This window comes from Leucopleurus acutus, assembly GCF_964270905.1.
Source record: "Leucopleurus acutus genome assembly, chromosome: 20".
In the NCBI taxonomy this organism is placed as follows: Eukaryota; Metazoa; Chordata; class Mammalia; order Artiodactyla; family Delphinidae; genus Leucopleurus; species Leucopleurus acutus.
The window spans coordinates 8,246,781-8,274,186 of NC_139162.1; positions in this window are offsets into that span (position 1 = coordinate 8,246,781).

Genomic DNA, 27,406 nt, shown 5'->3' on the forward strand with positions numbered 1-27,406 from the left:
ATTTGGTTCCTGTGTTCGTCTGACATACTCACACAGTTCTGTCTTTTGAGCACTTCTTTAATTCCTCACACACGAAGATGCTCCAGGCTCATCTTACACATTCCCTGACCCAATCCTAGAATCAGCCGTTTCTTCAAGGAGACTTGATTTCCTTTATTGGAGAACAGTATTTAGAAACCAAAATCTGGACGTTGCCTGTGCTTATTATTACTGGGATATTATTGCTTCTAGGCCTTCCCAGAACTAGGATAGAACTAGGAAATAAATGTGTGTATATTAACATATCTCTGTATATACACATGATATCTCTATATCTATACCTATGTAGCATCTATCTGTTTCTAGCATCTATTTATATATCTATTCATATCTATATTAAGCTAAACATGAATTCATGCTAATGTCTCTAGCTCTAATCCATTACCACCTTGGTCATTCTAGCCTCCTTCTGTTGTTTCTCTATAACCACCCACACCAACAGTGAGAAGCCTGGCTTTCATCATCTGTCACCCATTTGTTTGTTTAGCCTCACTATACATGTATAGTGGCTTCACAGTTAACCTGGGGTCCCCTTTTTATGTAGTGTCCATTTACAACCAAAGCAATGTCTGTTAACTGCGACACACTTTGGGACACTCTGGCTTGAAAGAACCCCTTTCTCTGGTTACTACCCTAGAGACACAGTGAGTTCCCTGGGCCACCTCTCCTTTTTGTGGCCTGTCCTTCCAGATCCTTGTTCAGCTCCCACTGGCAGCCATCCCAAAGTTTGCCCAAGATTCAGAACAGCTGCCACTGACTTTCTGAGCCATAGTGGAGTTATCAGTATGCATTCAAGGAGCGCTTGCTGAGAGCACGTACTCCGTACCTAGGTCTGTAAAGATGCTAAAGATAAGGACATGGATATTAATATAGCAGAGTCCTATCCCTAGTAGCTCTGTTTCTAATTGGGCATGGGGACAGGGGGCTTGGCCCTTGTTTCCATTTTGCACTGTTGGTTTATTGCTCTAAGTGCCACCACAAGGGAGCATGAAATGCCACAGTGTCTCTAGAGGAGAGCACCTTCCTCTAGTTTGGGACATGCAGGAAAGCTTCTCAGCGGTGGTAAGTCTTTAGCTGAGTCCTGAAGAGTTGATGAATGCTTTCAATGGGTACCTACTGAACATCCTAATGTAGGCTGGGTGTTGAGAACACGATGCAGGAGGAAAAACCCAGAAAAGGTCACTGGTTTCATGGAGACCCCAGTTAAGTGAGGGATTCGGGCACTTAGTACCATAAGTGGTAGTTAATCAGGTGGGGAATGGGGGGTTGCAGCCCTGAGATTTCACCTGCAAAGCTTTCCTTCAGTTCTCACAGCTCCATATCCATTAAGCCCCTTTGGGAGGATGCTCTGCAAAGATTCCAAAGCCCCTGGCTTACAGGGGAGCCGTGTACTGATTCCTGTGCACAAGAGAGAGGGGTGGGAGTCGGGTGCCAAGTGGGACAACATCCATTTGATCCTTTGTATATGTAAATGTGACTTTAAATAATATTTTGTAATGACCTGCATTTCTGTTAGGAAATATCTCTTGATGATTTTTTTTCCCTGCAATTACAACAGCCTAGTGATCTTTTTTTTTTTAATTTATTTATTTTTTAATTTATTTATTTTTGGCTGCGTTGGGTCTTTGTTGCTGAACGCAGGCTTTCTCTAGTTGCGGCGAGCAGGGACTACTCTTCATTGCAGTGCGCAGGCTTCTCATCGCAGTGGCTTCGCCTGTTGTGGAGCATGGGCTCTAGGTGCATGGGCTTCAGTAGTTGTGGCTCACAGGCTCCAGAGCGCAGGCTCAGTAGTTGTCGTGCACGGGCTTAGTTGCTCCGCGGCATGTGGGATCTTCCGGGACCAGGGCTTGAACCCGTGTCCCCTGCATTGGCAGGCAGGTTCTTAACCACTGCGCCACCAGGGAGGCCCCTAGTGATCTTGTTAATTAATGCCAAAGAAGGTTTTTCAGCACCTCATTAAAGGTTTTCCCTTTCAGGACAGCAACACTCTTGTGCACAGCCAGGGCAGAGAAAGTCATTTTCTTCTGGGTGGAAACGCATCTTTTGATCCTCCACCTCTTTCTTTTCTTATCCTTTGCCTTTTTACTACAATCCGTTTTTTCCATTCTATGTCTCCCCTTCTTCTCCTTTTTCTTTTCTTTTATTCCAAAAACACAGTCACTTCTTGTTGCTCTGAAACATTGTTTCATATAGTTAAGCTGTCATCAGTGTGTTCCCTTAGGGGCCCTCTTTCTCCTGGAACAATTGTTTTATCTTGCTATTTAATTCAGTGTTTCCTATTCAGTGACTTTTGGTTGAGAGTTTTCTGTGTCCTAAGTTCCCTTGTAGATATCAGGGAAATAATCGTGAACCAGAGAGTGTCCTGTCTGTAAGACTTTTAGTTTTGTCCCATAAAAATAACACATGAAAGGATGAATGAATGAAGGGTTCTGTGGTCCAATAAATTTTATTAATCCTACCCCAGGGGTTGTCACACTATGGCCTGGAGGGCAAATCCTGCCCCCTGCTTGTTTTTGTAAATAAAGTTTTATTGGAACAGCCACAATATTCACTTGCCTATTGTCCATGGCTTTGCGGCAGCTTTACTGCTACAACAGCAGAGTTGAGTTGCTGTTTTAGAGACCATTTGACCCACAAAGCCTATCTGGTCCTTTATAGAAAAAGTTTGCTGACCCCTGCTCTACCCCATCACTGGAGAGTCTGAATGCCCATTATATATTTAAAAGTCTGAAAAATTCTGTAGTCAGAAAACATATTAATTTTCTTCGACCCATTTCCCCCCAAACACGTTTGATCACAGAACCGTCTTCCAAACCACCACCTCTTTATGAATTGGTTTGTAGACATTTCCCCCGGATGAAATCGCCAGCCCTGAAGGTTGTCTTTCTCTTCCTGATTTCAGTTTGGTGGGCACCCTCGTCTTCTGACTTCTGGCGGCACTGTCTCCTGGACTGTCCAAATCCAGCTCCTCTCTCAGCCTCTGTGAAAGTGTCCTCCTCGCGGGCGTGAGGGTGGGGATTCTCCTTGGCTCCAGTGAGATACTGTTTTTCTCTTTCCAGGAGCAATGAGGTGTAAAACCCAAGTCACCACTAATGGCCAAACAGGTTAGACTGGTTTCCTATCCAGGGGACTTCCACTCTTGCCTCATCTGACGCATCTCAAAGAAAACTCCTTCTGATTTATGGTTCATTTTTCTGAGGCATTGTTGAAGGTTGGATTAGACTGGGATGGCCTGAAGATCAGCCAGAACTGAAGGAAGGGTCATGGTGGTGTTGAGAAATCCCAGCAGGTAAAAGTGCCCCTAAGGTCCAGAGAAGACCTGGAAATGCTACATTAGGGGAGACATCCTTCCTTGTCCTTGGAGACAGGGAGGTGGTTTTTGGAAGAAAAGACTCAGATTACACCTTGGCGTTTGGACAGTGCCCTGAAAGTAGAAACGGGTTTCTGTGTTACCTGGAAGTTCTGCTAGTTCTTTCCTTCTCATAAATAAGGCCTGAAGAAGAGAGCAGAATGTCGGGTACCACAGGTGGGGTGTGGGGTGGATACGTCTTCAACAGGTCAGGGGGCATGTAGTCAGTAGGTAGATGTCAGGCCTACAAGGAGAGGCCTGCAAGGAACTGAATTTTGCCCACAACTTGGATGAGCCTGGAAGCATGTTCTTCCCCAGAGCCTTCAGACGAGACTTCAGCCTGGCTAATGCTTTGATTCCAGCCTGTGAGATCAGATATTGGGTAGAGAACTAGCCATGCCATGCTGGACCTCTGATCTTCAGAACTGTGAGCTACTCAGTGTATTTTGTTGAAGTGCATAACTTTGTGGTCACTTGTTACACAGCAATAGGAAACTAATATAATGAGCAAAGTATCAAGATGGCTAAGGGTTTAATGAGGAGTGTTATGGGCACATATGATAGTGTTTATGCAGCACCCCTCCCTTTGGTGAACTAACACTGCCCCTTCCATAATAATCTTGGCTGGTCTATATGGTTCCTTTAAAATTTACTTCATGCCCCTACTTAACCCCAGGAGTTGACGCCAGACTCAGGCCTTGCTAATGACAGGATTCCCTCCTCTTGGCCACACTGACAGGATCAGCAGTGAGTCCATAACACAAGGAGGGCAAATGTGAATTATTGGAAAGACAGTCTCTTTGAGCTCTTGAGCCATAAAGAGTATGTGAGCCTCTTTCCTGGTAGCTCAAGAAAGTTTGCCTGGGAAGGAAGCAAACACAGAGGAAAACAGAACTGACAGATGGGTAGAGAAACAGAGCCCTGATCTAGCCATACCTGTAGCCATGAATACCTTGGAATTTTCAGTTATATGAATCCCTTCCCTTCTATTTCGCTTTAGCTACTTTAAATTGGGTTTCTATAACATGAAACTAAAAGGAGCTCCAGCTAGTACTCATGGCAAAGTGGAGGAGGTGTGAAGTCCATGCCATTGTTTGAGATAGCGCTGAGCTTACATAATGGTTGAATCCCCTAAACAGACCCCTCATCTGCCAGTCAGGATGTACTCCAGCATCTGCCACTAACTCACACGTGACCTTGGGCAAATTGCTTCTCGTCTTTCATTTATAAAGTTAGGGTCTGGATTAGAACTGGCAGAGTCCTTGAAGCCCACCTAACACCATGGGATTCCCTGAATGCATACCTACTATCGAATTCTCTCATTGATGCCCCATTCTTTATGTGAACGTCAAACAGAGATTTGGAATCTTTGACATTGATTAATACTAATAATAATCATTCAGATGTTCATGGTACCCAAAGAGCTTTCATGGGTATGAGACTCTTTGCTTTCTCTAACTACCCTGTGAGCATCGTTATCCACATTTCATGGAAGAAGTAACTGAGGTTCAGAGAGGGGAAGTGACTTTCCCAAGAACTGGTAAGTAGCAGAGCCGAGATGAGAACCAGGAGAGCCCAACCCCATGGCACTACCGTTCCTGCTGTGCTCCCTGCCCTCATTCAGACTGTTCGGCGAGTGTGATTCTTCTGCGTGTACTGGGACGTCTCTGTTCCACATGCTCATATTTGGGGATGTGTAGGACGAGCTGGTTGCGTTGGCCTAGAGGCACCCACACCAGGGCCGTCCCATCACGAGGCTGTTAATGCTGCAGAACCAGCCTATGAGCATGGGCCACTGAAAAACTGGACCAAGGCAAAGTTTTACTCTCGCCTCCTGATAACAGTTGAGTATCTTGAGGAAGTTTAATAAAGGTTTGATTTTTCTTTCCTGAGCCTGAGTTCCGAACAAATTGAAAAAGAAGCAGAGGAGTAGCAGATGATGAACCAAAAATTCACCTTGATGACTAGTGTCTGGTTTGAGAGCCAAATGGGTCCAAAGACTGCACCAAGAATTTCACAGACATTCACTCGGTTATAGGTGGTTCTGAGTGAGACGGACTTTTGTGGGACCCACTAGGGAAGATTTACAGGATAAGGGTGCAGAGCAGCCTACTTCCAGCAGGAATCTTACTCCAAGAGGAAAGAGGGAGGAGCTAAGCCAAATGGCACAGTTTTCTTCCCAACTTTAGCGATCCAGTAAGTCACTTCCTCTCTCTTCGGGCACTGTGAGTAAAGAGCAGAAAGAGGAGAAAGTGACGCACTAACCAGATTCATTCCGCGTGGAAGGAAATAGCAGGAGTTAAGAAGAAGAATTTCTCCGCAATATAATCCTTGCACAAGGCTTTGCACATTTTCCCGGCTCATCGGCCATGAGAAGGGCATCGTGCCTCTGTGCTGTGATGTGCCACCTGTCCATCCATCCCTCCTTGGTCCCCAGCAGTGTCCAGGGATCCTTTTGGAATAGAGATGAAACCTGAGCATGCTCTGACCACCTTCCCCTTCCCTTTTACTTCTTCGCTGCCTGTAATAACAAGATATACCTGGAGAGGGGCTGATATCCTTCCTTCACAGAAAGTAACTCCTACTCCTAGGCTCATAGTGTCTTTAATCTCTGTGCCATAGGCAGAAAAAATTTAAATAGCCATTTTCAGGTTTTATAAAGAAAATCAAAATAAACCAGCCAGGGCAGGATATCTGCAGTATGTCCCAAATTCTCATCAGGTGCTAACAGGGAGGAAAAGTGCTCAGGGCAGAAGTCCCCTAAAGACTTACAACTCAAAGTGTGCTCCATAGGCCAGCAGGATCTGCATCACCGGGAAGCCTGTTAGAAATGCAGAATCTCAGGTCTCACCCTGACTTACCCTGAGTAAGAACCTGCATCTGAACGAGGTCGCGGGTGATCTGTGTGCTCGTGACAATTTGAGAAACACTGCCTTGAAGTCCTTCCTGCCTAGGGAAGTAGGGAACACAACTGTGCCTTCTTCAGTACACATCCCTTCCCACTGCCAGGAAAATGATGGAAAACATGATTTACCGGCGAGAGGAATGGGGGAGCATACATTTAGGTGTGCGGTATCTCTAGTCCTCCTCTCTCAGGGAAAGTTGGTTGACTCAAACATATTCATTCACTTTTTGTTTCATTGAGAGCTTATCTGGGCTGTACACTTTGTGACAACTTTGGTATATTCCGGTGAAAACCAGACCTCGTCACTGACTGCATGGAATTTATAGTCTGCTGGGAGAGACCTATGTTTACTTTTGTATTTGCTTGCAGTAGTGACGAGGAGGAAAAGCACAGGGGGCTAAGAAGGGACTACTTAATTCCATCAATAGAAGCAGGACGATTTCAGGGAATTTTAGAGGAGGAATCATACAAATCATGTAGACCAGGGCTCAGCAAACTAGAGCCCATGGGCCAATTCCAGCTTGCCACTTGTTTTTGTAAATAAAGTTTTATTGGAACACGAACACACCTATCCATGTATGTATTTATGGCAGCTTCTGTGCTTCAGTAGTGAAGCTGAATAGTTGTGACAGAGACCACGTGGCTCCACAGTGTCTAAAATACTTACTTTGGCCCTTTAAGAAAACGTTTGCTCGTCCTTTTAGCGTCTTTGGTTTTTGTTTTGTTTTTATTGTTGTTGTTTGTTTGTTTGTAAATGAATGAAATGAGATCCAGCCAGGGAAAGTTAATCATCCATGACCGCATAGCATATAAATACAGAGCAAGCATAGGAATTTCCTGAATCTCAGAGTTTAAAGGGGCCCTGGGAACATCTTGGACAGGAACAATGGAGAGACAAGTCCAGCTGAGGGGCCGGGGGTGGGAGCAGGGTCCCCAGACAACAGTCCGTGGACTTAGAAGTTGGCCTTGGGGTAGATTAGGGAGGAGTCTTCCAAGGCCCACCTGGAGAGGGAGTGGTTAGTCAAACACACCTGGGCAGGAGGGGGGCTAAACTGTGAGCTGAGAGGCAGACAACAAACCAAGGGGTCCAAGTGGTGAGGTTTTAGATGCAACAAGAGTGCAAGCAACAGTGCAAAAGGCACACAAACGGTGTGTCCCTCCAGAAAACTCCATTTAAGCAAAGGCCTGAAACATAAACCCTAGTAGGATGAGAATGAGAGCAGTGTGTGGGTAGAGGGGGCTGTGGGTGGGCTCCAGAGTGCTACAGGCAGGAAGCAGCAGATGCAAAATCCCAGGGCAGGAGAGCACGTGAAGTGATTAAGAAACTTTAAGGAACTCAACGTGAATCGTCCAACTTGAACATTTTCTGAACCTGACCTCACTCTGGGGTAAGACCACCTGCATGGTCATCCCCAAGCTAAACCCTTAGCTGGGGCTTTTGCACCGTAAGCATTTTTTTGAGCAAAAACTTTCCACCTATAGGAAGAGGCTGCTCATTCATTGTTCTGGGTCAAAACAAAATAAAACAAAACAAATTCCTGGTGTGAACCATCTGCTGAAATTGGGTTCTGCTTATGAGGGAGACTGTCTTTGCCTATGCTTTTCAATGAAGAGGATATACTAGAAATGATATCGGAATCATTATAGTCAAACCACATTCATCAATGTTATATTGATTGATCTGAGTTACATTTAAACAGAATAATGACGATGAAGAGGGGAAGGTGTTATTTATTTTTTCTATTAAGTCCAGTTAGATAAGCTTGAAAGTACAGAAAATAAAGGTATTAAATTTACTCAAGTTGTCAAAGAGATCTAGCAGTTAATTTAAACAAAAAACTGAGTGGCGGCTTCCTCTTTGGTGCTGTTTGTTTATCTCTTGCTCTCAGGTAATATGTCTAATCTCATTCTTAGGGGCGAACCACTCTGCTCCTGGATTGAGGCAGTGTCCTGAAACTTGTACTGGCTAATTGTTTGGGAACCTTTCTGCATAATATTCTCATCTGAACAAAAACTTAAGACTAGAGTCTCGTTTATTACAATGATTCCTTTAAGGCGGGGACGGGCGTGGAACTTAACCGCTCTCTTCGGAAAGCCATGCTGCTTGCTCACACGCGGAAACGTTCACTGAATTTACTGAAACGTCAGAAGCAAGACTTTCATGAAATCTTGTAGCTATGTTTGACATGCCCTGGAAAGTTCTCCAGTAGAGCAGACAGAGGGCTCCAAGGCTGAAATTTAACTCTTTTCCTCGAAGTTTAGTTTCCATGGCTTGATTTCAGAAAAAGCAATTTCATCATGGTTTTTAGGTGGTCATAACTGAAAGCGGAAATTCTCCCCCTGAGAGAGTCTCCCTCGATAGCTGCTTTTGACATTGATACGTCTCCCTCTTGGCCAGAAGCCAAAGGGCCCCGCTCATGTTAGATCATTAATTTGTTCATACACACACACACACACACACACACACACACACAGGTCTACACACACTCAGCTGAGAACCAAGGCAATTATGCAATTAAGTCAAGCAAAAAACGACGCTCGTGCCCCAATGAGCCACAATTTCAGTTGACAGTGGCTTTGACTTGTCCAGATAATTGCTTCAAGTCCTCCATGACCCTCCTACAGAATATGCGAGTTCCTTAAGAGAAGGTGTAATTTGTGTGTGTGTGTGGGGACAGTGCCACCATCTTCTTAGAAAAAGACAGGGGATGAATACTGATGTCCTTTGTTCAAGTCAAACACGACCCGTGTGAGACTTCCCTGGTGCTCCAGTGATTGGGACTTCGCCTTCCAAATGCGGGGGTCTGGGTTCAATCCCTGGTCAGGGAGCTGGGCTCCCACATGGCCCTCGGCCAAAGACCCAAACATAAAACAGAAGCAATATTGTAACAAATTCAATAAAGACTTTAAAAATGGTCCACATGAAAGCAATCTTCAAAAAAAAATTTCTATTAAAGAAAGAATACCACCCGTGTTAGTTCGGCTTCCCCCAGAAGCTGACCCTTAGACAAGAATCCAAATAAAATGGTTTATTCTGGAAGTGATTCCAGGAAACATTGGTAGAGGGATGGGAAAGTAAGACAACAGAGTAAGAGTAAGCAAATAATGAGCTCGCTCCTACAGGGGAGATCTGTAAACCAATGTAGAACGCTGCTTAGAGTTCCCACCTGAGGGGGATATACTAACTGCCAGGGGTCATTGTTGAGGGTCTACCCTGAGGGTGTTAATTCTTTAGCACTTGGGACAGAATGGGCTCCGTCTTACGAGGAAAGCCCTAAAAAGAAAGCAAATGCTGGCCTGGGAGGTCTGACTGGCAGGCACTGCCAAGATGGATCCCAAAGGGACGTTGATGGGGCACCAGCTATACTTCCAGACTTCCTCAAGCCAAAAGACCTCAATTTCTGTCGTTCCAGATCTGGATCCACCTTACTTCCATTCTCTGCTTTCAGAACAAATCTAGATGTTTGGACATGAACGTGACAGTGATCACCTTGTTCTCCTAAAAACAGTAAGTCACTGGCGTCGTACATAACTTTTCAGCCTATTTGAAATCTGAAATGTTACCTGTTTTTACTCTCGGATACCCTTTAAAAAAAAAAAAAAAAACTTTAAACTTTGAAACTGAAAGACCGCACTGTACCTGTGTTTGAATTGTATACCTTTCAACAGCCCTTGCCCCAAGGTAGTACAATTCTGCCCAGACTGTTTTCTTTGGTGCGCTGCAAACATAGCCAGGGTGAGCCAAATCAACAAGTATTTGTTGAACAGTTAGTATGTATTATGATTTCCTAAGGTAAATACTTCTAAACCACATACTGTGTTACTTGCTCTAAATCAACTTTTCTTCTTTTCCTGTGGTATTATTTGCAAATACAGCCAGTAAAGAAATGGAAAGAGAGCTAACAATGGGTTTGTGGGATGGAAAACATAATTTCTTTCTCAGCATTTTGGCTCATGTAACATTCTTTGAAAACCCGAGTACATAGAACTCCAGAATCGTCACTACAGTTATTTACCATGGAATTCTTTATTCTGTCAATTACAGCCTCCTTTAAGAATACTTGAGAATATTAGACTTATCAAAATGTGATGTGATTCAGGATACTCCTTTGACTCTATGAAATGAAATCCACATGTATAGATAAACACCAAAAGAGAGTTTTTAAGGGAGTAGCCCTTGTATATCATTCTTATTAACCAGACCATCATTTATCTCATACGTTGAGCCCTTCCTATAATACTTTGTGCTTTGAGAAACTTCACTAACTCCTCTGCATAGAGTGAGTTACTTTTCCAATTCCCCTCTGCTACCCTACATGATGAATTTCTCAGAGCAAGGATAGTCTCATTTATTTTTAAATTCTCTCTTTCCTGGGATAGTGACTAGGACATAATGGGTGATCAGAAAAAGCTTGTTGAGTTGACCTGAGGGGGAGCCTTCCTTTTTCTGATAACGAATAGCTACCAAAAAATCTATACTGAGTATTATAATTAATGGTGAAATATTTAAAGCTTTCTCTTGCGACTGGGGCCCAAACAAGCATGCCCACTATCATCACTTCTTTTTAATGTCACACTGCATGCCCCAGCCAGTTCAGTAAGGGAAGGAAAAGAAATTTTTAAATAGTAGGATAAGACAGGAAGATGTATAGCTATCACTAGGAGATAACATCACTGGAAAATAGAAATCTTAAAGAGTTTGTAAATAAACTATAAGAACTAATAAGTGAATTTAGCAAGGTTGCTTAATCTAAAATCATTATGCAAAAATCAGTTTTATCTCTACATACTTGCAACAAATAATTAGAAAATAAAATGAGGATAACTAGGATGCATTAGCAATGGTATCACACACATTAAATACTTAGGAAAAAATCTGATGAAAGATGTGCAAGACTTCTATCCAGAAAACTATAAAACATCACTGAAAGAAATTAAAGTCTGTGGTCATGTGCTTTTCATGTTTGCCAAAGTACAGAGTGTACAAGGGAATACAGCATGGCTGGAGAGGATACCTCAGAGTTAACAGGAAGCCAGTTTACATACTGCCTTGCATGCTGTTCTAGTTACGTATTGCTTTGTAACAAACTGTACGAAACTTTGTGGCCAAAAACAACATATAATTGCTTGCAAATCTGTTGTTTGGGCAGGGCTCAGCCGGGATGGTTCATCACTGCTTTATGCTGGAGCAGGTGGACTGGGGGGGCTGGAGAATTTCAAGAGGATTCTTAGCCATGGCTGATAAGTTGGTGCTGGGTGTTGGTGAAAGCTGTGTGCCTCTTCTTGGGTACCTTGGGCTTTCTCATACGGTGGTGGCTGGGTTCCAAGGGTGAGTGTCCCAAGAGAACAAGATAGAAGTGCATGGCATTTTTATGACCTAGCCTCAGAAGTCACATAGTATCACTTTCACCATACTCTGTTGATCCAGGCTGTCACTGAATGCTGTGCAGCTTCAAGAGGAGGGCCGTAGACTCTACCTCTTTACAGGGGGGTATCAAGGTTCTGGAAGAACGCATGGGACAGGAGATATTATTGTGGCCACCTTAGAAAATAAAATCTGCCTTGTAGGCCGTGATAAGGTCTTTGGTTTTTCTCTTCCATTATAGGGTTTGAGCAGAGGAGTGACATGACCTGACCTAGGACATTTTTTGCCTCATTATTTTACCTTATAGTTTTATATGAGATTTGATATCACAGATATGATTTCATCCTAGGACTAAAACACATGGGTAATTTCTAATGTCTGACTGTGACCCTATGGAAGTCAAGTGCCCAGCATAGTGTAGAAGATCATCAAAGGCTAGGTCCCTTCAGATTTTTGTGTGGCCATACCCATCTGCTGGGCAAACCTAGGAGCTGTGGGCAAATTTGTCTCTGAGCCAAAGCAGTTTTGTACACACAGGTGTTTGCTTGTGTCTAGGAAAGGGGTAGAAGAGACCAGGTTTCTCAGGCTTGGTTCCTGGCTCCCTAGGTAAAGACCAAACTTCCCAGAGAGACAACATAGAGGCAATATCTGTTGGAATGTGTCTTGACTCTACGGGAAAGGAAGTTCTTCCCCTCTTGGTTTCCTAATTCTTACACGGAGGCAGAAAAGTCTTTGGATGAGATGAATAAAGGGAGACAGTGCACCTGTTTTCTCTCCTCTTGGCTTTAGAGAGAAGGCAAGGGAGAGAAGTAGATCACCAGATGAGAGAAAAGAGAAGCCCTAGAGATGGAATTTCTAGGGGAAGACTCACCAACTTGGATGAAATACTCTTTAGACTACTTTTAAAGGACAGTATGGCATCATAAAAAATTATGGTTTTGGCAGTCCAAAAACACTGGATTTGATTCTTACTTCCATCACTCATTAGTTGTGTGGCTATAGATATGTAATGAAATTGCATCTCAATCTGTCCATTAAAAAATAAAAAATAATAACAGCTACCAAGAGCATTTTGAGGATTAAATGAGATCATATATGCAAGCCCCTAGAACAGTGACTGTTATAAACATTCTGTAAGTACCTTCCTCTCTCTAAAATGCCTACATTCATCCTTTCTTTTCCATTCCCTGGTCTGGCATAGCTAAAATCTTATATGTTCTGCCAGTACTTCTGGGGAGTTTTTTCTAGAAATGGGGCATAAAATCCACAGAAGAAGACTCACTGGAGTTCTAATAACTTTTTGTGGAATAAAACAAGGTTGGGAGGTATTTTGAGTTACTTAGTAATTATGAAGTGAGGAGGGTAGTAGAATGAAGGAAAATGAACTTAACATTTTCTTTGACTTGTAGCAATTGTAAGTGCTCTTTTGATCTTAAAAAGCAAAGAAAAAGATAAAGGGAACGTGAATGGATTGACTCCACATAAAACCAAATAAATACGTATTTTAATGGATCCCTGATAAACCAGAAAGCAGAGATTTTGTTTTAACCTAACGATGTTCAATACCTAAGTATATTGTCTAGGTCATGTAGTGATCATACTGCCATTGTCAAGAAGCACCTGTCATGTATCTCCATGAAGATGAAGCACAGCTGAGAATGGGGTGCATGTTGTTGCCTGCTCATTGGTCACATTCTAGATGGACAATAATTGCAGATCCAGACTTAAAAAGTAAGACTCAGTGATACGCCAGAGTCAGCTTGTACCAGCTCATCAGAGCGGACTGATCACATTTCTTTTTAACTCCAGGTTCATTGTCATCAATCACTTCAGTAGCTTGAAATTGTGAGCCATGCTGGGAGTGTTTACATCATGGAAATTGGGAGAAGCTACAAGTCAGTACTTACCCCCTCCCCAGCCAAGGCTGGTCACTAAACACTTACTAACACACCACTGGCCAGACAGACAGAAAATGAAATGAAACATTCTGATAGCTTCATTAAAGGCAAAGAAGCTATTTATTTATTTTTTTAATTTTATTATTTTTTTAATAAATAGGTTTTTTCTATTTTTTTTATACAGAAGGTTTTTATTAGTCATCAGTTTTATACATATCAGTGTATACATGTCAATCCCAATCGCCCAGTTCATCCCACAACCCCCACCACCTCCCTGCCGCTTTCCCCCCTTGGTGTCTATATGTTTGTTCTCTACATTTGTGTCTCAATTTCTACCCTGCAAACTGGTTCATCTGTACCATTTTTCTAGGTTCCACATATATGTGTTAATATACGATATTTGTTTTTCTCTTTCTGACTTACTTCACTCTGTATGACACTCTCTAGATCCATCCACATCTCTACAGATGGCCCAATTTCGTTCCTTTTTATGGCTGAGTAATATTCCATTGTATATATGTACATCTTCTTTATCCACATCTTCTTTATCCATTCGTCTGTCGATGGGCATTTAGGTTGCTTCCATGACCTGGCTATTGTAAACAGTGCTGCAATGAACATTGGGGTGCATGTGTCTTTTTGAGTTGTGGTTTTCTCTGGGTATATGCCCAGTAATGGGATTGCTGGACCATATGGTAATTCTGTTTTTAGTTTTTTAAGGAACCTCCATACTGTTCTCCATAGCAGCTGTATCAGTTTACATTCCCACCAACAGTGCAAGAGGGTTCCCTTTTCTCCACACCCTCTCCAGCATTTGTTGTATGTAGATTTTCTGATGAAGCCCATTCTAACTGGTGTGAGGTGATACCTCATTGTAGTTTTTTTTTTGTTTTGTTTTGTTTTGTTTTGTTTTGCAGTACGCGGGCCTCTCACTGTTGTGGCCTCTCCCGTTGCGGAGCACAGGCTCCAGATGCACAGTCTTAGCGGCCATGGCTCACAGGCCCAGCCGCTCCACGGCATGTGGGATCCTCCCTGACTGGGGCAAGAACCCGTGTCCCCTGCATCGGCAGGCGGACTCCCAACCACTGCGCCACCAGGGAAGCCCCTCATTGTAGTTTTGATTTGCATTTCTCTAATAATGAGTGATGTTGAGCAGCTTTTCATGTGCTTCTTGGCCATCTGTATGTCTTCTTTGGAGAAATGTCTATTTAAGTCTTCTGCCCATCTTTGGATTGGGTTGTTTGGTTTTTTAATGTTGAGCTGCATGAGCTGTTTATATATTTTGGAGATTAATCCTTTGTCCGTTGATTCGTTTGCAAATATTTTCTCCCATTCTGAGGGTTGTCTTTTCGGCTTGTTTATGGTTTCCTTTGCTGTGCAAAAGCTTTTAAGTTTCATTAGGTCCCATTTGTTTATTTTTGTTTTTATTTCCATTACTCTAGGAGGTGGATCAAAAAAGATCTTGCTGTGATTTATGTCAAAGAATGTTGTGCCTGTGTTTTCCTCTAAGAGTTTTATAGTGTCCGGTCTTACATTTAGGTCTCTAATCCATTTTGAGTTTATTTTTGTGTATGGTGTTAAGGAGTGTTCTAAATTTTCTTTTACATGTAGCTGTCCAGTTTTCCCAGCACCACTTATTGAAGAGACTGTCTTTTCTCCATTGTATATCTTTGCCTCCTTTGTCATAGATTAGTTGACCATAGGTATGTGGGTTTACCTCTGGGCTTTCTATCTTGTTCCATTGAGCTCTGTTTCTGTTTTTGTGCCAGTACCATATTGTCTTGATTACTGTAGCTTTGTAGTATAGTCTGAAGTCAGGGAGTCTGATTCTTCCAGCTCCGTTTTTTTCCCTCAAGACTGCTTTGGCTATTCGGGGTCTTTTGTGTCTCCATACAAATTTTAAGATTTTTTGTTCTAGTTCCGTAAAAAATGCCATTGGTAATTTTATAGGGATTGCATTGAATCTGTAGATTGCTTTGGGTAGTATAGTCATTTTCACAATATTGATTCTTCCAATCCAAGAACATGGTATATCTCTCCATCTGTTGGTATCATCTTTAATTTCTTTCATCAGTGTCTTATAGTTTTCTGCATTCAGGGCTTTTGTCTCCCTAGGTAGGTTTATTCCTAGGTATTTTATTCTTTCTGTTGCAAGGGTAAATGGGAGTGTTTCCTTAATTTCTCTTTCAGATTTTTCATCATTAGTGTATAGGAATGCTAGAGATTTCTGTGCATTAATTTTGTATCCTGCAAGTTTACCAAATTCATTGATTAGCTCTAGTAGTTTTCTGGTGGCATCTTTAGTATTCTCTATGTATAGTATCATGTCATATGCAAACAGTGACAGTTTTACTTCTTCTTTTCCAATTTGTATTCCTTTTATTAAAGAAACTATTTATATTGCATATTAAAATTTTGGTTTTGCTTTAAATAGGCAAATATGTACTTGAAGCTAGAGAAAAATCTCAATTTAGAGCTTATATGTTGAGTTCCAAAGGAGTGGAATGACCACCCTCCAATTTAATTTAAAAAAAGGAATTTCGCTGCTTTTTGGGTTCAATGAAAGGGAGATTTTTTAAAATTGATTTTTGTTTTAAAGTTCAATAAAATTTTATTCATTTAATTCATTTCTATCAATTTTTTTTTTTTTTTTTTTTTTTTTTTTGTGGTACGCGGGCCTCTCACTGTTGTGGCCTCTCCCGTTGCGGAGCACAGGCTCGGGATGCGCAGGCTCAGCGGCCTTGGCTCACGGGCCCAGCCGCTCCGCGGCATGTGGGATCTTCCTGGACCGGGGCACAAACCCACGTCCCCTGCATCGGCAGGCGGACTCTCAACCACTGCGCCACCAGGGAAGCCCCATTTCTATCAATTTTTAAATAAGCAGTAGCTTAGATTAAATTTGCTTTCTCTCTCTTTCCTTGTTTAACCCAAAGTCCTCCGAGCGTATTAATGGATCTGGTCTTCATTTTGCAGTTGGGACATTATTGGTGATTGTAAATCAAGTGAAAGTTTTAGACCAGGATTTGAGGTGTTGTTTCTATTAGGATGTTGAGGTGTTTCCATTAGGGTGTATTTTATGGAAAAACAACACACAACGAGGAAACGAGGAAACAACATACAAACGAGGAAAAAACTTTTCACTGGAAGCAGGAAGGGGGTTCTGGTGATGGTGGCTCTTAATCTAAGACAATCGCACCAGGTGTCACATTCAGACAGGTGGTTTAAGAGTGGAAGTGGTATCAGTTGGCATCTGTAGGATGGTCTGAGTTCACCCTCCAAGTACGTGGGGGCCTGCAGGGAGCTGGAGGAGGAAAGGGATCATGCAGTGTGATCAGAAGTGGACCAAGCTAGAAGACGAAGGACCCACACTTCACTGCTCTTTTAAGGGAGAATTAATAACTTCCTGTCAGGATGGAAACCACAGTCCAGAGGAGCTAGAAAATGGAATAAATAGGTAATACGACTGGAGTTAACTTCTGAGGAATGACGGTCCGAGTGTGAGAAAACCTTTGCCCTAGGGTTTTCTTCCATACTCTCATTCCACGTGATGATTTCCAAAAAACAAGGATGTGCAGTCAAATAATTTTGCAACCTAATGGCTGTATACTCTACCCCCGCCCCCCAAAGAAATGCACGATGGGTGCTGGTCTGTTTAAGGCTTTGACAGGTTTTGTAGTCAATAAAGGCATTTAGCTTTGCTTAACCAACTCCTTTGAGCATAGAATACATTTTTGGCATCACAACGTACACATTCTGCAGAACCACATCCTGCAGAAAATCAGTTTGACATGTGGGTTGGCAGAAAGGGCGTGGACTTTGGTCAAACACTCCCAGACCCAAAGTCTGGAGACAAGGTCTGTCAAGAGACTGGCGTAGCACCAGGCATCTAACAGACCCTCAATACACTGTGGCCTGAATCCTCCCAGCGGGGAGGCAGGTGTGATTCTGAAAGAAGGGCTGACCTCACAGGGGGAACCAGGTGGGCTACTTGCTGTCTGCAAGGTTACCTGTCTGGAGCGAGGGCGTGAGTAGGTTCAAAGAAGTCTACAGAGTCTAAAAATCTGATATTGACTGCTGACTCTCCTCTTTTCTTGGGCACAAACCTGAGTTGATCGTTTCACCATTTTGAGCCTCGTTTTCCTCCAGAAGAACTAACTTTTGTTAGTGACAGGAGATTAGGGGCCCCAAAAATCAAGTATGGGGCAGATAATGAACATGAACACAGGGTCAGCCCCCTGCTTTTGTTAATGACAGTATCTGTCCTTGAGCATCTGTTTTCTTCCCTTTCCAGAAATCTGTAAGGAAAGAGGTGTGTCTTCTGGAGGCTCCCAAGATCCAGTATGAGAGGATTAAATGAAACAATGTTTGCAAAAACAGCAGGGCTCTGGAGAAAGGGAGGGGCTGTTTGCATTGTGACGATCTTCAAGACTTCTTGGATGGTTTTCTTGGTGTTTCTCCAGGGGTGCGGATCCATCCCCCTACCCCGGAGTGGGGTGGGGTGCACCGTGGGATTTGCATCCAGGGAGTCTCTTCCCAGCTCTCCAGTCTTTTTGAACACAGCCCTGCATTGGCTGAGTCACAGTAGAGGGTGGGTTCTGATATTCATTTCTGGAATATTCGCTGTGCCAGGCCCTGTGCTAGCTGCTGGGAGCACTAAGATGGAAACAGAGCAGCCCCCTCCCTGAAATCACTCGTGGGCTGGGGAGGGGAACAGATGTACATACCAACTGATCATTAAGCCACAAAGCAGTGAATGCTGGGAGAATCCAGGAAAAGTGCTTAGAATACTGTCTGAGCACATGATAAGGGCTCAATACATCTTGATTACTATTATGATCAATATAATTATTATTATTAAGCAGGCAGGTTGCAGTGGGAACATCAAGGAGTGGGAGGCAGGGGGATGGGGGTGGCTCATTTTGCCTGGAAGCTCAGAGAAAGCTTCACTGAGAGAAGGTGACATTTGAGCCTTGAAAAGATGAGAATGTGGCCAAGTTCAGGAAAGGGAAGGCGTATCCCTCTGGTCAAAGAGATGTGTGCAAAAGCCTTGACGTGAATATATGAATATCCAGGCATGTCAAGATAACTGCAAGTATCTCAGCATGGCTGAGGCAGAAGGAGCGTGTGTGTGTGTGTGTGTGTGTGTGTGTGTGTGTGTGTGTGTGTGTGTGTGTGTGTGTGTGTGTATCTGTGTGGCCAGAGACAAAAATGGGAAGGTGAATGGATAAAAGTCAGCTTGAGAAGGTGCTCGCTTTTCCTGTTGTCAAGTTTGGGATTAAGCCTGTTTGCAATAGGAACATGGCTGTTTTTTTTTTTTTTCTTTAAGAAATGTAAATTAAAATAATTAAAAACTCTTTGACCAATTGACCCTGATTCAGGGAGTCTATCCTCATAAAGCAGAATTGTTTATGTCAAAACATTAGAAAGAATCTGAATGAAGAGGAATTGTGGAATACACTTGAATTCCACAAGGAATACACTTGAATATGTCTCCATGATTCCATGATTATTAAAGTTGTTATTAAAGAACAATATGAAATAGCTGGGGATAATGCAAACAGTGTAGCATCAAGAGAAAAAGTCTAGAAATAAAACTGACCACAAGAAAGAATCTCAACTCTACTACCAAATGTGCTTAGCTAGATTAGAAGGCAATATTCTGAAAGGTTAAAGTCATTATCTGTGGATGGAGGGGTCATGGGAATTTTTTTTCTTTTCTTTTTTTTTTTTTTGGTATTTACTCCAATCAAGGGAAGAACATGGGGGTGGCGTCTTGTATTCCAGTGGAGAACCCAGGTAATCACCCTGCAGGTTACAGCCTCTCCAAAGCTGCCTGGTTTGTGACTTGCCTTCCCGAGCTCCTGGGACACTGAGCCGTTCCTCCGGGCTGACGGTAGAGCTGAAAGATAAGGCTTGGTGAGCTAGTGAGCAGAACGAAACCCCACAACCGCAGGTGGTAACAGTAAAGCTGAGCCTTTGTCTCCACCAAAGGCTACGGGAGTTCTCAGGGGAGAGGTCAGGGTGGCCGTGGGGAAAGGGAAGGTGTCTTGAAGGGTATGGAGGTTTAGATGGGTAGAAGGAAGGAAACTTAACCTGAAGCCTCTTGTCTTTTCTAGCTCTTTAATGAGGAGTTTAACCCCCCGTTCTTGAAGGTCTGTCGCCCACTGGAGCCATATCTACCGGTCGATGGTTCTTAGTGGGAAGTGTGCTACCCTGAGCCGGTGGCTGGTTGGATCCATGTTTATAATCATAGAATTGGTGACGATAGCTACCAATTGCCGAGAGCTCGCCATGCACTTTCCCTGCCTGGCCTCATTAATACTCACAGGAGTCCTGTTATAAATTGCTCTTTGTACAGTTTGAAAGATTCCCCAGGACAATGCATAAGTGCTAGAGGTAAAAGGCCATCCAGGCCAGCTGAGCTCCAAAGTACGTGAGGGGAAGCAATGGAGGCTTTCCGTTGCATGAGTTTTCCTTTTGTAACTATCTTCCTTGCCTTTATTCAATTACTATCTCATCTGTCCTCATCACACCTGGTGAGAGAATCAGGATCCGCGATATCCAGGATGCGTTTTCTGGATGAGAGCAGTGAGGTACTGGATCCGTTCATTCGGTCAACAAGTATTTGAGTGTTGGTTGAATAAGTACAGTGTGAATAATGGTGAGCTAGGTGGGGTGATGGCAGTACACGGGGAGCTGTTAGAATGGACCTGATTACAGAGCCCCGAGGCTCTGGGGGCTGTGAGGGGAGACCGATGCTTTAGTCCTGAAGCCCTGCGTTCACTGTAGCTATCAGTGTGGGAGCCTTATCTTCGAGGGGAGAGACCTCGGAGCAAGTTGTGTGACTTTGGGGCAACCCTCTGCCCATCTCTGTGCCTCCTTCTCTCACTAAAAAATTGACAAAACTGAATTCATCGATTTCCAGAGTCTCTCCAATTCTCTGATATGACCCTCTGTCCCACCTTAGAAAAATACAGTTCCTCCTAACACAGAGGCGGGATGAATCATACAAATGAACACAGAGTGAGGAAGCATTGCCACATGTATGGCTTACTTTGTATGCAGGTCGAAACAGATGAAACTCACCTGTGGAGTTAGAAGTCAGGACACTGGTCGCCCTTGGAAGGAATGGGGAATGGGAGAGAAGGGGCTGCTTCCAGGAGGGCTGTCTCTGCTCTGGACGTGGATCAAATGCTGATTCCACAGGTGTGCTCGCTTTGTGATGTTCTGCCAACCTGTACACTTACGAATCTGGGCTCTTTACAGTTAAAAAAAACCCAAAAAACTTAAAAAAAATGCAAACAGCATCAGAAGAGAGTGGTAAGGGTGGGAAGTGTCCCTGACGGGTGGCAGGGAGAGGGCAGGGGCTCTGGACTGGCTTTATGACTCTGGCAAGTCCCTGTCCTTCTCTGAGCAGTAGGAGGTCGCTGGGGACTACAGCGTCCCTTTACCAACGGGTAACGCAGAAGGCGCTGGCGGGTGGCACTGGCTGGATTTCCCCTGAAGCATCCCGCCCTAAGCCCGGAGCCCTTGGAAGGAGCACGCTATCGCCAGCACTCAACAGGTGGCAGTCTTCCCTCAGCTTCGGCAGCCTCGGGTGCCGGTGAGGGCTGCGTTTACCCAGCAGCGTTAGCTAGGATGCTGATATCCAGGGGAGTTCTCTCCCTTCCCTGGCGTGGGGATCTCATGCCGGGGCTCCCCACTCAGATATTCTGTGCCTGCCGACTCTCCTAGGGCTCCCAGTATCCCTAGGAAGAGGCTGAAACTGCCTCTGCCTGCGCCACCCCCAGTCCCCTCGTCTGTGGAGGAGTGCTCCCACAGCCCCTCTGCCGGCCTCAGCTGGGGGTCCTAGGCCTCAGTTTGGAGCGGGATTTGAAAACAAGAGAGAGAATTTCTGGGAACCGGGGTGACTGCTCCAACAGAGAAAGGACTGTGGATATTTCACTAAGGTGGTTCAGCTACCAAACAACATTACAAAACTGAGTAGCACATTAACATGGGTGAAATAGTGGAAAAAGAAGCCCAGAGTGGGGAAAGCCCCTGGGGGGGGTCTCTGAGCAGAGGTCCCAGTTCTTCAGGCCCCTCCTGGTCTGCCTGAAGTGGCCTCCTCCACACCGGTACCCCCCTTCCAAAGACATTTCAAAGGGGGTCTCAGAAGTGGCAAGATGGGGTAGGGCGGAGCCCTTCCGGCACCGCAGGGACTTTGGCTCTTGAGTCTGGGTCCTTCTGGAGCATGGGGCTCTCAGGCACCGCTTCCCTGGTCTGAGAGGCCCAAGGAGCTGGAAGAGGCTTGGAACCCAGAGTTGCCCCAAGAGGCTACCCTAGAGTCTCAGGTGCCTGAGGCAGGGGACGTCAAGCCCGGACAGATGGTGAGACCTGCTTGTCACAGTGAGGGTGGGTGGGATCCAGCATGGGGTCCTGTGACACCTCTGGACCACCACCAGGCTGGATGTCTCCCAGGTCTTCCCCCAGGCGTCCCTCTGGCTAAAGGACAGGAACACACAGAGGCCCCTTTGTTTGGCCTTCACCAAATGCTTTAAGACATCTTTCCTCTGCATCTTGTGTGTTTCCCCTGGTGCAACTCAAGGCTACTTCTGTGTAGACTCTTCTGTGTTATTTCTGTATGAAATAGTAACACAGCAACATGCATTGAACTTAGCACTTTGCATGTTTAATTTCTCATCAAGCTCTGAGGTAGATGCTATTATCATCCCCATTTTACAGACTAGGACATTGAGGCTTAGAGAGGTTAGGAAATTGCCGGAAGTCACATTACTAGTAGATACAGGAGAAGAATTTACATGCAGGTTTGTTTGAATCCAGAGTCCTCCTCAAGCCATCTTGGTGGGAGAATGTGTCAGAAGCCTCTGGTTCTCCAAGTCCCTGACAATCCCAGAGAGAGGCATGGGGGAGGGAAACTCATGAAGGAACCGCAGAGTAAGCGCAGGGGAGCAGGAGAAAGCCAGGCCATTTATGAAGTCTGCCGTTCACTCGAGGCACTTGGGCGGACAGCTTAACTGCTTAGAGCCTCCGTTTTCTCCAGTTGCTGTGAAAACGACCCAAGGGAAAATCTGTGATGTGCCAAACCTGGTGTCTGGCAAGAATTGGTGCTCAGTAAATGGTACAGCTCTTTTTTACTTCCTGCTGCTTCCTTTGTCTGCCCAGCTACACGTGGTTCTCTTACAGGGTCAGTCCTTCTACCCAGGCAGCGTTTCCTCAGAGAGGCTGTGACTGGTGACTCCAAACCCAAGTTACCTGTCAGCTGGATGTTCTCTCCCTGCACCTTGAACTCCTCCTGTCTCAGTACTTATCACCTTGTTCTGTAGATTGTCTAATTATGCACATATCTCTCCTCAGCTGAGGACTTGAGGTGGCAGGAAATGTGTCTACCTGGTTCACTGTGGAAAATCAAGGTACCGCCCAAGAGCCTAAAATGGTAGAGTGCTCAGTAGATACCTGTTGATGTATGGATGTATCGATGCATGGATGGATGGGTGGATGAATGGATGGAAGGACTAACGGGTGGGTGGAGGGATGGATGATGGATGGGTGGATGGACTGGTGGAAAGATGGACTGATGGGTAGAGGGATGGATGGGTGGATGGATGGATGGAAGGTTAGATGTGAGGGTGGATGGACTGATGGGTGAATTGGATGAAGCATTTGTATACATATAATCAGCTTAAGTACCTTCGTTTATAACATTTAATCTCATGTATATGCACTGGGATTTTTAGGAACACTGTCCTGCTTACTATTAAATCTTTGGCTTTTACCATCCTGAGATAGATAGAAGCAATAACTAAGGCTGGCCCTGCCCGAGTAGATAAGGGCTACTGTACAGCTGAACACTCACAAACAAACAAAAGCATTTCCTAAGCCTTCTCCTTCTTCACAAGCTTCTGGAAAATTGTTTTTTAATTCTGTTTGGCGAGAGTAGATGCCACACTCTATCACTCATTACCACAACCTGTCCTCCACTCAGGAAAAGGGGCTGCCTTCTGATTTCTGGAATCTTAAGCTCCCCCCCTTTTCTGGTGTTGATAGGAAGGAGGGGGACTGATAACCACTGATAACCAGGTTGCTAATTGCTCCACTTATCAGAAGATGGTCTTTCATTGCAGTGCGTATGTGGGGAGCGTGTGGTTCAAAAGGTGGAGGGTGCTGGGGCCTGTGGCTTGGCAGTGACAGGGTTCCAGTGGAGAGATCAGGGTTCAGAGAGAAGCGAGGGAGGGCAGGGTCAGTGGAACGCTCTCAGGATCATCTCCCGTTCTTATCGACGGCTCGTTTCCCCAGCACACACGCTCAATGTACTTGAACTTATAACCCCGGGAAGCCAAATAGCAGCTCCAGCCTGTTGGGCCCCGAAGGAAGCAGATTCTGGTTCTGGTTCTTGAGAAGGCTTGACTGGAGAGCCCCTTCTTCCTTGGAAATGTCATTGGGGGTTCTCTTCATGCCCACCCCACACCCGCTCCTGAACAAGTTCTCAAAGTATTGATAGAATCAGATCAAGGTGGATCCATGGAGGTTTTAAGGACTGAGAAAGCTCTCAGCTGCACCGGTGATTGGAATTATACCAATTCCAATCGGTATAATCTGAAGCTCCCGTTTGCATTTAGCCAAAGAAATGAAGTTCATGTCTTAGAATAACAGATTCCCCAATAAAGGAAGGTATGGATGTGACCTGTCAAGAGCTACTGCAGTTCTTCCTATAGGAGGGAGAAACAGGATAAAAGGATGGAAGGAAGGGAAGGGGAGCCCAGGAGGAAGGAAAGAAGGGGCATTTGAAAGGATGGGTGGTAAGAAAAGAGAGGGAATGGTGTAGAATGTTTATGGAGTATCTGCTTCAGTCAGGGACTAAGCCACGTGCACGTCTTTGCTAATATCCACAGCAACCTGGCCAGGCAGATTTGTTGACGTACAGTTAATAGATGAGGAAACCTAGGCCCAGCAAAGTTAATTAATGGTGCACAAGGTCACACAGCAACTGGAACTGAAGCCTGGAAATCTGACTCTTGCAGGCTGCCTTCTGTCTCTCCCTCTTGCTATGATTAGGTGGGTCGAGCAGGGCCCAGTGGGGTTCGTATGGTCAGCGGGACAGCACCTCACTCTTAAGCAGTGACTAGGGCCTCCTTCCTGGGCCAATTCCTCCTTCTCCAACTCAGGAGCTGGAATTGTCAGATCTTAGAACCCACTGCCTGGAGACTGAGGCCCAGTGAGAGGAAAGGTCTTGTCCGGGGACCCACAGTAGTTGGAGGCAGGAGCTGGGACTAGATCTTTAGTCTCTTGAATCTCAGTGTGGCTGTTTTGGGTCTACTTCAAGGCCCCTGTGCAGTCAATTCCATTATTGTATCTAAAGTGACAGTTCAAGGGGGAAATAGCATAGGAGGATGAGATGGAGCATATGAGGCTATAAATCTCTGGCATCTACCTTCACATAGCTTATCTGTGAAATGGGATTGCTATGGGCTGGTGTGTTCAGAACAGTCCTCATGACCTCATCCTTTCAGTCTATTAGTGGAGTATTTTGAAGACATTACTAGAAAGCATTCTGTAGATATGAACTATATGCAGTGACCTATGACTCCAGAAGCAAGTTCACGGGCGTGGTACTTTGAACTCTCATTATTGAGGTTGGTCAATACAGCTGATAGGGATTCCAGGAAAGGAGGTCCTTAAGGTGGAGGGAAAAGACACCTGGAGTCAGAATGCTTAGCTTGTGCTCAGGCTTTGGCTAAGCTTCCTGGTGTCAATTTCCTCATTTTTTAAAACAAATGAAGATGATATAAACAAGCTTTCCTGTAGCCTTATTTCACCCAGTGCTTATGAACAGCAGCTCTGCGCAAGCCTCTTGCCCCTTTAGGGCCTTTCAGTGGTCCTCATCATCCTGGAGATAAAGCCCAGTTCTTTTTTTTTTGCGGTACGTGGGCCTCTCACTGTTGTTTGTGGCCTCTCCCGTTGCAGAGCACAGGCTCCAGACATGCAGGCTCAGCGGCCATGGCTCACGGGCCCAGCCGCTCCACGGCATGTGGGATCTTCCCGGACCGGGGCACGAACCCACGTCCCCTGCATCGGCAGGAAGATTCCCAACCACTGCGCCACCAGGGAAGCCCAGGCCCAGTTCTTTAGAGTGGCCTGTGGGGTCTCTTCTGGGAAATCTCATCTTCCTCCCTCCCTGTCCCATCCTCAGGTCCTCAGATTGTCATGCTGCCTCCTCTGCGGGGCCACTGTACTGGGATGCCACCCCCCCCCACCTTTTCCCATCCAGTTCCTCTCCTCTCCCTCTGATCTCATCCCTGTTGTCATTTCCTCAGGAAAGCATTTATTGATCCTCACATGCATGTCCCCTTGTGTTGTGTATCTTCTTTCCCACATAACTCTTACAATCACACTTTAATGTTTATTTGTGAATTACCTTTTAAAAAAAACTGAATGATAAACTCCATGAGGTTTGGGATCATGTTGGGTCATGTTGATCATTTTATTCCTACACTGAGAATATAAAGGCAAACATTTGCATGGATGAGTGAAGGAACGGATGGAGGGAGGGTGATCCCCAGATGTAGCTGACTTCTCCAAAAAGACATTTATGGTCGATTACTAATTGGTGGACCTGTCAAATGTGATGCCAAGGCAATACGGCTCCTTTGAATTCCTTCTGATTCCCCAAGGCTGAATCCTCATGGAAGCCCCACTCTGGTACTTGAAGTCCTGAAAGAAGATTCCATACTTTCTGAGCTCTGGCCAGCAGACTGTGCACATTATTTATTACTAAGGACTGGTGGCTTGCTTAATGCCCATCCCCATTCTTTTATTACATACTTTCTTGATCAAACTGTAAACCAACAAGAGAATGCTTAGCAATCATTAACAGCTGTTCTTGGAAAAGGACTAGATCACATAATTGTACCTTTTACAACGTTCACCCTGACCACTGTTCCACCTCCGTGGCCACGCATGTCCTCTGGAGCTGGAAGCATCCCAAACAAGTCTCTTGGCTAAAATCAGAATGGGAAGGAACAAGAAGATGGGGAGAAAGATCCAGAAAACAATTGACTCATTATAAAGTTGCTGAGAAGCTTAAGGCCGCTGCATTTCTGTTGGCTGCCAAGTGAATATGTAACTACTTTATATATTTCAACAAAATTAAACTTAAACCTACAGAATTAGGTTTATTAATTTCTGTCAGGGCTCAGTGGGGGAATAAGAACGGCCATTCATTATGGACACACAATTACTGGAGACAAAAATGAAGCCCAGCACTATTAAGTATAATAAAAATGTTGAACAGCGAGGAAATTTTCATTAAATATAATCTATTCTTTATATTACTACACTTAATCCTTGCTGTCTGCTTCTCTGTTTTTCTCCAACCTATTTAATTTTATTACTTAACTTTTTATAAATGTTTCTTAATATAATTATGATTAAGTATTTGGGAGAAGAGAAGAATGTTAGTCTCTTAAGAAAGAAAAAGAAAGGAAGAAGTCTCCTTCCATGTCCTCTTTTCTTCACTCCTAAGATGGTGAAAAATGATGTTTTTTTTGGAAAAAGCAAGTGCTAAGTGGGATTTTATTGTTGGGGCAAGGCCGGAGCATGAGAGAAGGGAAGGCAATAAATAAGAAAGAAGCTCCGATCAGCAATGGTAGGAGAGCTCTTTATATCACGCATTTAAGTGAAAGTCCATTGCCTTACTAAAAATGTCTGCAAATATTTGCGTGGCCAAACCATGTAATTAAAAGATGGGCCCGGCTAATGTTATTGTTTGCACTACATGAAGACATTTGTTATCTGAGCACTTATTTATTTTTTTTAAGTCACGATGTGTTCTTCTGTGAATTGCTCTCTCT